The sequence below is a fragment of the Chenopodium quinoa genome, unplaced genomic scaffold, assembly GCF_001683475.1.
Source record: "Chenopodium quinoa cultivar QQ74 unplaced genomic scaffold, ASM168347v1, whole genome shotgun sequence".
NCBI lineage: Eukaryota > Viridiplantae > Streptophyta > Magnoliopsida > Caryophyllales > Amaranthaceae > Chenopodium > Chenopodium quinoa.
Window position 1 is genome coordinate 1,115,578 of NW_018744284.1, and position 11,923 is coordinate 1,127,500.

Here is an 11,923-nt window from a genome sequence, read left to right on the forward strand (position 1 = left end):
GTTAACCGGCATTTGATCCTCCTGCTCCCCATTAAGCTCCTCCTCACCATCTTCCTGCTTGTCCCCAGAAGGCTCCTCGATACCGGCCCACTCATCAAATGGAGGCGACAGTTCCAATCCTAAGGTCTAGGCATCATACACCTCGCTGGCGTACTTATACCTCGGACTAAAGAAGTCCTAGTCGGAGTCCGGATGGACGAGGTGCCATGCCATCTTCATCCGCTCCTGCAGTCCTTCTCGTTCTCCGCTATCAGCCACTCCTAGTATGCCTCTAGAGCAGCCTTGTGGTCGTGATGCACCCAGGCCATCTTATCCTTGACCCGATTAACGTCTGACCGGAGCTCAGTATTCTCCTTGTCAGCCCCCTCTAAAGCCTTGAGGTCTGACTGAGCATTTTGAGCTCAAGTTCTAGGTCAGACGTCTTCTTATTATCTGTCTCTAGTGCAGCCGTCAGCTCCTTGATGATCTACTCCTGTGTCTTCTTCTCCACTTTAGACTTAATATCATTCATTATAATTCGATAATGAGCAAAGTTAAGAGCCTTAGTCGCTCGGATTTTGGCGTCTCGTACCTCCTCCTGTTTTTTGTTAAACGAAGATTTAAGCCCTTCCATCCTCAGCATCGCCTGCAAAGTACAAGCGGCAAAGCAATGACTCAACTGGTATCTTTTCAAAAAAAAATCAAAAAAAAAGAAAGAAAAGAGGCATTTGAAATATTGAAGACAAGTTACCTCTTCCAGTAAGGCGGTAATACTATCCTGTTTGACCTAATGCAACTTAGGGACCAACTCCTTTTATGACCGGGTGATGGACCTCAGCATCTGTTTGGAGTATTGTTGAAGGTCTGGCCATTTTGGAGAAGCATCTGCACCAATAAGAAGAGATTGTGAGATAGCAGCATAAGTGGCACCAATAGACCGCCTGCTGCTGGACGAATAACCTGACTGCTAAGACTGAGATTTGATCCGCATGGGCCTAAGGGGCCATGGGGGTTCGAAAGGGCATCTGTACCTTGGGGATTTGGTTGAAGGACCAGGTCACCCCCAGCCGCTGTAGAACCGGATGCAGCATTGAGTGGCACGCCACTCTTAGACGCCCTTGGGACGTCCGGCTCTTTGCTGACCAAATCGATGCCCGGGCCAAAGCTTTTGAGGCTCTTGCGTGCAGAAGTTGGTCGGTCTCCTCCAGACGGAAGAGTAGATGCCGTCTGAGTAGGCAACACTTTCTTGGCTTTGGAGGAGCCTTTTGCAGTGTCCTCCGGCTTTCGCTTCAGCATCTTTGAGATGGACTTTGGAGGATTCCTGCTCCAATCTGGAAAATGGAACACATGGGTTACAGTCAGTCTTTTATCGTCTCAACACAATAAACATATAAATGAACAAGTCAAAGGGGGAGGCAGAACTTACCCCATCCTTTTTGGCTGCGAGTTGGGCCTGTTTTTTCTCCAAGTTTGCTTTCCTGATTTGGGGTGCAGACCTGGCAGGTGTCTTTTCAACATCAACCATGTTTAGACCTTTTTCTGCAAAAGACACCGACTGTTCGACAAATCTTTAGCAAATAACATAAAAACAATAGAACCGACATTAAAGTGCTAAATGGTGGTTTACGTACATCTATCAAACATGGTGCTAAGACCGCAGGCAGAAAGGAACGCCTCGTCTTTAAACCGGTCAAGATAGGGTACCCAGTTCTTGGGTACAATTATTTTTGTGTCGTCTTCGAAGGGCATAGTAGTGGTCCTAAAAAAGTTCAGCTCTAATATTTGTGTCCAACCCTCGTCTGGGACACGCGGTAGGGCACACTTTTTGCCTAGAAGATCAGGATTCTTATTATAACAGCGTAGCTCATGGTTATCACGCCGGCTGGGAGAGGAAACCAAATAAAACTTGTTCCTCCAATTGGTCCATTTTGATGGCTTATCAAGCGTCATCAAATATTTCGGATGCGTGGTCAAAGTATACCACGCCCTCTAGCCGCCTAGGGCACAACTCAAATAGTGCATATGGGAAAAATCCTCCCTACCGAGCATAAGTTTTGCATCTCACAGGCGACGATATAGCTAAGAATGTTCACCCACGAATTGGGGGTAAGTTTCCATACGCCTATATCATACCCCCTCAAAATGGCTTTTATTATGTCATGAAGGGGGAAGCGAAGGTCGGCTTTGAATGCCGCCTCATAGCAACCAAAGTAGTTTTCAGCATTTTGGTGATCGTCTTCACAAGCAATTGTGCCTTCAGCAGGCGGCACTCTAATTCCCCATCTATCCCCCAAGGGGCGTTCATCTATAAAGGCAGGAAGGCCCGTCTCCATTGTTGCCCTATCCCTGGCAGACACATGAACCCCATTCGCCTGCAGTGAGCTTAACTCCTTAGAGCTCGACCTAGAGCCGGCCTCTTCGCCGTCTCCATGCTCAGACTCCTCTAAAATGCCATCACTTGGAGTGCTTGGTGCACCCGGGGGATAGTCATATACTTTGACAGCCGACACCTCTAATGTACCGTATTCTCTATATGCTGGATCAGGTGTCGTCATCTTCGTCCGAGCCATAGTTTCTTGCATAGACACAGAGACAGTCGGATTCGGGGAAGAGCAAGGGTGGTCCAAACACCCAAAGACGGCACCCCCAGTCCTAGACTCGGCCGTACCAGGAGACTGGTTGACTACTGTCCTAGCCTATGTCGTGTGTGTTATTGGTGAATCCATTTATTCAAAGTAATATACACAAACGGTAAAAAGGATGAAAGAGCTTAGAATAAGAGTTACGGTTACCTCAAGAGTGTGAAAAGGAAGATGTCAAGCGTTGACCGGCTATATCAAGCAGTGATATCAAACGATATTATCAAAGAAAATCTCAAGCAGTTATCAGAATTTCTCTCTCTCTCTCTCTCTCTCTCTCTTTCTCTCTAGAATTTTTTGTTTTCTCTCTCTAGACTTTGTAAAAAGGTCAAAAAGGAAGGAGGGGTAAAACGTTATTTATAGAGGGGTAAATCCAGGAGGTGGACAGTTAAAAACTGTTCACCAAATGCCAAACTGACTAGTGTCACAGGCGCCACATGGCATGCCACGTGTCACCAGGAGAGGCCCAAAAAAGGACCAATCACCAGTTGACACGTGGCACTCCCAATCATTAGGGAAAAAGGCGGCTTTTAAAAGCCCAAATCCCGAGAACGCTGTAAAAACGGCGCGACCCATTTACCAAAGTTAGTGATCTAGGAAAGGGGGCACTGATCCCTATGACCCTATAAATAAGGATATTTACCCCGATTTGGGGGCACGTTCATTTATTACATCACAATCAATTCTCTCACATCAGAGAAAACACCAGATCTCGGGATCCGAGAAGATACTTTTACTTCCCGCACATCTACTTCACTTCGACCGTTTCTAACTTGATCGTCGGGGGCGGAACTCCGAGCTTCCATTTTTCTGCAGGTATAGCCAAAGAGTAGCCAGTCTTGGTGACGTAACTCTCTCGTAGGACATCTCGCAAAAAACCCCAAAACAATATCTATAGGCAATGTCAAGTAAAATAATGTGCATTGGGATTTAAGATCAATGATATTAGCTAGAGTATTAGGGCAATGCGATCTATACAGAGTAGTTAGGCGAGTAGTTAGGCAATGAGAGTTGCACATGACATGCACAAAAAGCACAGAGCTACCAAAACAAACCCATGATCAGATAGTATAACTGGCATATACTACATTAACCCAAAGATGTACTGCATTAACAAGCAAGCACAATAATTTTGACCCAACTAGCTAGTACTCCATCAATCTCAACTGAAACGAGTACCTCACATATGAAAACAGGGACCAACAATAACAACATTCTGTTTTTTTTCCCCCCAAACAAACACAGAGTACAAATATTTAGCATCACATGAATGATAATTTTTTACCTCACTGATCACTGAAAGCATCCAACATGGCCTGAAATTTTGCTTCAACTTCATTTAAATGTGTAGAGAATGTTTCGTTCTCTGCTTCCATATGCTCTAGCCTTCCCAATAGCTCTTTGTTAACTTGCTCAACTTGTTTTAACTTCATTTCGAGGTCAAATTTACTCGGTAGTGGTCCTCTTAGATCCTTAGGCTTGACAAAACCACCATACCCAGCAACATATCCTTTATTTTGGCGCCCAAAACATCCTTCTATGACATCAAATATCTCCATTTCGGGATTTTCTTGAATGGTCTTCTTGAGTTTTTCCTTTCAAGAGTTAAACACATAAAGTTAGTAGCATTAAATAATTATTTTAGGAATCTAAAATGAGCATGTTACAATTTGAAACTTACATATTTTTCCACTATTTCGGGCTTGTCCAAGATATTTCCTGTTTTATGGGTGTCAAATCAAAACTTCTCAAAACTTGGAGGATTTCCCGAACTTCCACCCTATAGATTTTAAACCAAATACATCATATTAATATGTGTTGTCTCTGTTGAGAATGTCATCATAGCCATTCAAAAATTCAAAGCATGAACAAGCACTTACCATATCATACTTTATTTGTCGAAATGGCTTGCTTTCGGTACGTTGCGACATGGTTACTACACTTTTATTCTCAGCATTCTAGCCTCAAACTTTCTATGATGCAAGCATTAAAATCAAATCATTAAAAAAGCAGAAAAAGGCAAAGTATGAAGTAATTTGTTGTAATGCATGCATGCCTTGTAATTAGGGAAAATTGTCTAGAACTACCCGCAAGATAGACCTATTTGTGAACAACTACCCATTTTTTTTTTATTTGTTTACACTACCCACAAGTTTGAAAAAGTTTGGGTAGCACTACCCATTAACGTTTTCCATCCAAAAAACCGTTAGTGGGCCCCACATTGTACATGTGTCAATTATTTATTGAATCAAATAAAAATCAGAAAATCCAACCTAACCCCACCCTCCTTCCCTTACCACCCCATCCCCACTACCCACCGGCCACCGGAACCCAGCAACCCCATTCCCCTCTCACTAGAAAACCCACAGCCCACAACACCAAACAACCACCATCACCACCAACCTAAACACCAATCACCACCAATTTTTGTGAAGAACCCTAAAAAAATTAAATTGGGGTTTTTTGTTTGGTGAAGCAATTCACAAAATTGTTTGCTCTAATTGATTGTATGTTGAATTGTGAACATTTTGGTACAAGTTTAATAAAATTTGGTGAAGAAATGATGTTCCTCAAGCTTTCATGCGTGAGTTTCAATGGAGCTTCAGTGGCATTTTTGTGTGTTTGGGAAGAGGAGGGGAAGGGGAGGGGGGCCAGCATCGACGGAGAAATGGCAGCGAGAGAGAAGGGGGTGGGGTTTCGAGGTGGTGGAGGCTGGTGGCTGGGGTTCCGGGACCATATTAGGGTTTTGGGGTGTTTTTCAGTGGTTGTTCGATGGATGGGGTGTTTCAAGGATGGGTTAGGAGTGTTTTTCGGTGGCTAGGTTGCTTTAAGGTCGGCTCCGGTGGGTTTTTCGGTGGCTGGGGGTGCCGACGGTGGGGCTGGGTTAGGGCTTTGGGGCTGCCGGCGGCAGTTCATGGTTGCCAGTAGTGGGTTTTTTTTTCTAATTTTTCTTTTTTTTTCCATTTTTTTCTGATTTTTCATTTTTCTTTTTTCAAAATGGGGCCCTCTAACGATTTTTTGGATGGAAAACGTTAATGGGTAGTGCTACCCAAACTTTTTCAAACTTGCGGGTAGTTGTAAACAAATAAAAAAAATGGGTAGTTGTTCACAAATGGGCCCATCTTGCGGGTAGTTCTAGACAAGTTTCCCTTGTAATTATCACTGTGTAGTGAACTCTCACAAGTAATTCCCAATCATTTTTATCCATGTTTTTTAGCACACTCTTAATTGCCTCTCCTACAGACCTATTCTTTACATGAAATTGAAACATTTGACCCCGCCATTTCCTCCAAATTTCCTTCATATGCTTAATTGTAGGGAGGTATGTTCTTGTGCCATATCTTCACTTTTAAACTTTTGTGACAATTATGACTTTTAAGCTTGGATTTACTCCTTCAAATTTACACACATGGAAATTTTAGATGCAAAGCTATCGGATACTTGGAGTGCTTTAAGGAACTCACACACTATCTTCTTCTTATATAAAGGCAGGGGCGGTTCTGGGGCGGAGCGAGGTGGTCGACGGAACAGGGCCCCAAATTTGAGGGGCCCCAAAATCTAGATATATGTAATTAAGTTTGGTATAATATCAAGAAATTGCAGTTGGAGTAGTGGTTAGAGCAATTATACCGTGTATACAAGATCTTGGGTTCGAGCCATGCATGATACAATTTTTCAATTTTTTTGGGAGTTGGACAGCTGGCTTCGAATTTATATTCCTCTAGAAACCTCCAATTCTCCAATTACATTGAATGTTCCCTCCCTCTAGAAACCTCTGCCCAAACCAGCAAACCATTCTAATTCCCAAAAAATTTTCCCAAAAATTCAGATATCTTTCTTCCCAAAAAAATTTCAATCTACTATTCTAATTCCCAAAAAAAACTCTATATCTTCCAAAACTCTATATTTTCTTATTTACTTTCTATTATTATCTTCATTTTCTTCAATTATTCAATTAATTTTTAAATTTTTTCATCTCCCAAAATTATTTTTCCCATATTAATTCATAATTTCAATGGTTAAATCTTCAATTTAAGATGAAATTAATTTAAAAACCGTTGTTAATCTCCTAAATTTTCCTATATATGCATTTTATTCACTCTTTCAATTTTACTAATAAAAAAGAAATCTTTAAGATAATCTTAATTCCAAAATTCTTTGCAAGTATTGTGAGTATAGGCTATAGCTAGTAATAGGAAAAAATTTCATCACAAACCTCTTCGGATTCAACACCGGATACGACTTTTTGTTAAATTTTAATATTTGGTTATGTTGAATTATTTCCTGTTGTTTAATTGAAGTGCATTTTTTTTTTATTAACTTTTTTTTGTTGAATTTTGTGGGTGGGAGCAGAAGAACAATCGACGCTTGCTGAGTTGCTATGTACGAAGGCTTCTGCAATTGATTTGTATTTTATTTGATTTGACGCTTGCTGAGTTGCTGTGTACGAAGGCTTCTGCAATTTAAAACAGGTTAACAAGTTTAATTTTTTTGTTTTTTTTTACTTTTTTTTCTAGGGAATTTTTAGTGCATTATTGTTTAATTTTGAGGTTAATAATTCCGTTGAATTTTGTTGAAATTGAAATGGCTCGTGTAGGTTACTGTGGAATTTGTTGTTTATTTTTTCATTTGCTCATTTAATTTTATTTTTAATTACAGATAGGTTTTTTTTTAATTTTTTTTACACAGATTACAGAGACTGATGATGGAATATTGGATTATACATAGCAATTAGCGATCTCGGATCTGTCGAATTCAATCGTTAGCTTATTACAAGCTATTTTTGGTGATATTTTTCCTCTCTATCAAATATTTTGTGCAATTATGTTTAATATGTTTCGAAAGTATCCATCAGGACATGAAAAACGCAATAAGAAAAAGAAGGAAGATCAATTCATTCAATCACAAAAAGGTGCTTTAGATAAGTTTTTTTTAAAAGTGTCACAATCAAGTGAAAATCCTATTAACTCAGAGTTGTTAGATGAAAATAATGTTCGTGGTGATAATGTTAATGTTGATAATGATAATGTAGATGCGAATAATGCCAATGTTAATGTTGATGATAATAATATTAATGTTGAGCAAGAAGATGTGAATCTGAATAATGTAGATGATTTTGAACAAAATGTGGAAGAAAATTCAGACCATAATATTCACAATGTTGAAGAAAATGATTTAGTTTCTCATGATATATATGATCCAAGGATATGGGGAGCTCTTGATCAAAAGTTGATTGATATTTTGGCTATCAATGGCCCTAAAAGAGACTTAACCATAGTAAAGGGCCCTAAAGAAAAAGTATCTAGGAGATTTACTTCAAATTTGTATACTAGATATTTGCCTAATGGTAAAACATGTGATAGAGATTGGCTTGTTTATTTTAAAGAAATTGACAAAGTATTTTGTTTTTGCTGTAAAATCTTCCAAAAGGGTCATGGAAAAGGCAATTTGGTTAATGAAGGATATAATGATTGGTCACATATTAGTCATAGGCTTAAAGAACATGAAACAAGTGTTGATCACGTTTTGAACATGGCTGCTTGGTGTGAATTAAGAAATAGATTGAAAAATAATGAAACAATAGACAAAGTTGCCCAATACCAATTTCAAAAAGAAAAAGAGTATTGGAAAAGTGTCATTATTAGAATAATTGCTATTGTGAAGTTTCTTGGTAAAAATAACCTTGCATTTCGTGGGAAACACGAAAGGTTATATCAAAGTAGCAATGGAAATTTTTTAGGTTTGTTGAAATGTTGGCTGAGTTTGATCCTGTGATTATTGAGCATGTTCATCGTATTGAGAATGGAATTATTCATCATTACTATCTTAGCCATGATATTCAAAATGAATTGGTACTCTTACTTGCTTCTAAAATCAATGATGCTATTATGAAAAAAATAAAAGAAGTAAAATATTTTTCTGTGATGTTTGATTGTACACCTGATGCTAGTCATCAAGAACAAATGACTTTAATTTTAAGGTGTGTTGATAAATGTTCAAATTCTTATAAGGTTAAAGAATTTTTCTTTGAGTTCTTACAGGTTAATGATACTACTGGTTTAGAACTGTTTAAAGTGTTAGAAAATGTGTTAATAGCTCATGATCTTGACATAGATAATATTAGGGGACAAGGATATGATAATGGTTCTAACACGGAAGGTAAACATCAAGGTGTGAAAAAGAGACTATTGGATTTAAATCCTAGAGCTTTTTATTCTCCATGTGGCTGTCATAGTCTTAATTTAGTTTTGTGTGACATTGCAAATGCTTCACCTAAAGCAAGGGAATTCTTTGGAATAGTCCAACGCATTTATACTATATTTGTTAGTTCTACTAAGAGATGGCATTTTTGTAAAGAAAATATTAAAGGTTTTCCTCTTAAATCATTATCTGCCACCCGATGGGAAACTCGTGTTGAAAGTATCAAAGCAATTAGATTTCAAATAACTGAGATACGTGAAGCATGACTTGAAGTAGCTGATGCTGACAATGACCATAAACTTTAAAGTGAAGCTAGATCTTTAGCAAATAATGAGCTTGGTAGTTATGAATTTTTGTTTGCTGCAATCATTTGGTATGAAATTTTATGTGCTGTAAACTTTGTTAGTAAACAATTACAATCCCAGGATATGCTGATTGATATTGCCATTAGTGAGATTAAAGGATTGATTTCCTTTTTTAAAAAATATAGAGAGAATGGTTTTTCAAAGGCCATGGATATTGCAAAAAAATTAGCTATTGAAATTGGAATTGATCCTATATTTCCTCAAAGACGTATAGTACGTAGAAAAAGACAATTTGATGAAATAGATGTTGATGAAACACTATTATCTCCTAAGGAATCATTTAGATCCAATATTTTATATACATTGTGGATCAAACTATTGCATCATTGGAATAAAGGTTTGAACAATATGAATCGTATGAGAATATCTTTGGCTTTTTGTTCAATTCTAATAAATTGCATTCAATGGATGATGAGAAACTTTTATCTTGTTATTTGAATTTTGAAAATACTTTTAAGAAAGGTGAGGTTTCTGATGTTGATGGAGAGGATTTATTTTTTGAGTTAACATGGTTCAGAGAGTTCTTACCTAAGGAGAAAAATGGGAGCAATTGATTTATTAAATTTTTTAAAACGATATACTTGCTTCCCAAATGCAACAATTGCATATAGGATATTATGAACAATTCCTGTAACTGTTGCTTCTGCAGAACGGAGTTTTTCAAAGTTAAAGTTGCTGAAATCGTACTTAAGGACGACCATGTCACAAGAAAGATTAAATGGACTTGCTTTGATGGCAATTGAATCTGATCTTTTAGATGAAATCGATATAGAGAATGTTATCGATGATTTTGCTATAAAACATGCAAAAAGAGCTACTCTTTTTAAGTGATTTCTAGGATTTTAATTTAATTTTGACGAATTTTCTGATGTAATGAATTTTTTTATCAAATAAAAATTGGGTATTAAATTTATCGAGTAGAAGGCCCCATTTTGAAAAGTTGAACAAGGCCCCATAAATAATTTGCAATTTTAGCCCCGGCACTGTGTAAAGGAAGTGTGTATCCTCCAAGTGGAACCAAAAATTTATCATCTCCTATATCAATGGGATGTAAATGTAGCATGATGTTCATATTTTTCAAATCTTCACGACGTTTGAAAGTATCTTTTTTATTTCCTTTTACATCCATGATGGTATTTAGGAAATTATCACATATTTTTTTTCCAATAATGTGCATCACATCCAAGTTATGCCTTAACAAAAGGGTTTTTTAATATGGCAACTCAAATAGTACACTCTTTTTATTCCATTTATCACCTCTCTTTTCATGTGATATTGAGACCTTCACATCAGTGTCTTTGGTCAAATGAATGCCTTCTAAGTCCTTAACTTGACTGAGAACATCATCCCCACTTAAGGGTTTTGGTGCAAAATCATGACCTTTATCATCACAAAATATTTCTTCATCATGCCTCAATGGATGATCATAAGAAAGAAAGCATCAATGACCAACATAACATTCCTTGCTGCCACATTGCATATGGCAAGTTTCCTTATGACATGAAGGGCAAGCCAATTTTCCCTTTGTGCTCGACTCGGACAAATTGGCATAGGCGAGAAAATCATTAATGGTCCATAATAAAGCTGAATGCATTGTGAAATTTTGCTTCTTAGAAGCATCATAGGTTTGAACACCTACTTCCCATAACTCCTTTGACTCCTCCACAAGTGGCTGCAAGTAGGTATCTATGGCATCTCCTGGACCATCTGGAGAGGATAAAATTAGTTTATTTCATGCACAAATGGGGAGGCAAATTATATGGGATAAGCACAACAGGCCAAATGTGGCTATACGAAGTCCGTAAATTGCTATAAGCTTGGAAGCCATCACTAGCAAGACCAAGCCTAACATTACAAGGCTCTAAAGCAAAGGTTGGATGCAATTCATAAAAAGATTTCCATGCCTTTGAATTTGAAGGATGAAGTGCCACATTAGTATCAACATCCTTTCCATGATGCCAACTCATCAATGAAGCTATCTTGCTACACATGAACAATCTCTGAAGCCTTGGATTTAGTGGAAAGTACCTTAATCTCTTTGTAGGTACTTTTTTTACCACTCTTTCCAAACTTATGTTCTCCACTTCGATTAGCTTCTTTCCATCTAGATTTCTTGCAAATTCTGCAACACTCTTCATTTGCATCATCATTCCAGTACAACATACAATGGTTTAGGCAAGCGTCTATTTTCTTGTATGATAACTCAGGATTCGAATCACCTTTTTTGCTTCATAATATGAATCTGGCAGACAAGAGTCCGAAGGGAGAAGTTCCTTCTTCATGAAATCAAGCAACATACTAATGGATTCATTGCTCCAACCACCAAGACTTTTGATGTGCAACAATTTTACCAATGTCGATAATTTCGAGCACTTAGAGCCTTCATATATTGTAGCTCATTGTCTTGAAGCAACTTATAGAAGGTTTTTGCATAGTCATTTGGCTCTTCTTCTCTTTTCATCTCCTCCATTTGAACAATATAAGGAAACATGTCACTTAACATTTCTTCGACCTCATCATCATCCTCAACAACTAATTCATTGGTATCCTCATCTTTTTTAAGTTCCACATCTACTAAGCCTTTCCCGTGAAAATACCAAGTCATGTAACCCTTATCCATCCCATATATAACCAAATGATTACCCATTGTCTTCCTATCAAAATGGGAATCATTTTTCCATTCATTACATGGGCATGCGATAAGATGACAACCTTTGGTTTTGGAAAAGGTATACTCTA

The 11,923-nt window shown here is 38.0% G+C and overlaps 1 long non-coding RNA gene across 1 annotated transcript in view; it reads right to left on the reverse strand.

The window, feature by feature from the left end:
• Positions 1-3,660: 3,660 nt before the first annotated feature.
• The window catches only part of LOC110694958, a 10,298-nt gene continuing 2,035 nt past the window's right edge, over positions 3,661-11,923 (reverse strand). Inside the window, exons 2-4 of the long non-coding RNA XR_002506002.1 lie at positions 4,499-4,591; positions 4,300-4,398; positions 3,661-4,213 (exon numbers count right to left, since the gene is read on the reverse strand). This is a non-coding gene — a long non-coding RNA (uncharacterized LOC110694958). The remainder of the gene's footprint in view (positions 4,214-4,299; positions 4,399-4,498; positions 4,592-11,923) is intronic.